Source organism: Anoplopoma fimbria, unplaced genomic scaffold, assembly GCF_027596085.1.
Source record: "Anoplopoma fimbria isolate UVic2021 breed Golden Eagle Sablefish unplaced genomic scaffold, Afim_UVic_2022 Un_contig_6416_pilon_pilon, whole genome shotgun sequence".
In the NCBI taxonomy this organism is placed as follows: domain Eukaryota; kingdom Metazoa; phylum Chordata; class Actinopteri; order Perciformes; family Anoplopomatidae; genus Anoplopoma; species Anoplopoma fimbria.
This window is the reverse complement of record NW_026550052.1, coordinates 1-825: the sequence shown is the minus strand read 5'-3', so window position 1 is coordinate 825 and position 825 is coordinate 1. Positions and strand designations below refer to the sequence as shown.

Genomic DNA, 825 nt, shown 5'->3' with positions numbered 1-825 from the left:
GCTTTTTCAGTGGACACCGACAGGGTGGGAAGGAAATAGCTAGATCATGACTTGCCGGTATAGAAATGACACAAATCCAGTTAAATGATGGCTTTCATCATTCCTAAGCTCATCGATCATTTTCTTTTCAATTTTATGCTAACGTATTCTACATTTCAACAGTAAATATTAATATTTTTTGACATTTAAAAGCTGTGAGTGTGTCTGGCAATCTGCAGGCGCTCCCTGTATAGACGAAAGAGCAAAGCGTGGTGATATAGTATCTTTAAAAGGCCCTTTGGTAGGCACAATATTTGCTTACGGCCATACCACCCTGAACACGCCCCTGCACTACATTTGTGATCCTTATAGCCACTTTGTACATTCTGATTTGACATTTAAAAGCTGTGAGTGTGTCTGGAAATCTGCAGGCGCTCCCTGTATAGACGAAAGAGCAAAGCGTGGTGATATAGTATCTTTAAAAGGCCCTTTGGTAGGCACAATATTTGCTTACGGCCATACCACCCTGAACACGCCCGATCTCGTCTGATCTCGGAAGCTAAGCAGGGTCGGGCCTGGTCAGTACTTGGATGGGAGACCGCCTGGGAATACCAGGTGCTGTAAGCTTTTTTCACTCCTCTTTACAAAAAGCAGAGGGCGCTGCTGCTTTTTCAGTGGACACCGACAGGGTGGGAAGGAAATAGCTAGATCATGACTTGCCGGTATAGAAATGACACAAATCCAGTTAAATGATGGCTTTCATCATTCCTAAGCTCATCGATCATTTTCTTTTCAATTTTATGCTAACGTATTCTACATTTCAACAGTAAATATTAACTATTTACT

The 825-nt window shown here is 42.2% G+C and overlaps 1 non-coding gene across 1 annotated transcript; it reads left to right on the top strand.

Moving 5' to 3' along the window:
- Window positions 1-487: 487 nt before the first annotated feature.
- LOC129114960 (5S ribosomal RNA) lies at window positions 488-606 on the top strand. The gene has a single exon (XR_008532760.1). It is a non-coding gene; the product is annotated as a 5S ribosomal RNA (ribosomal RNA).
- Window positions 607-825: the final 219 nt, after the last annotated feature.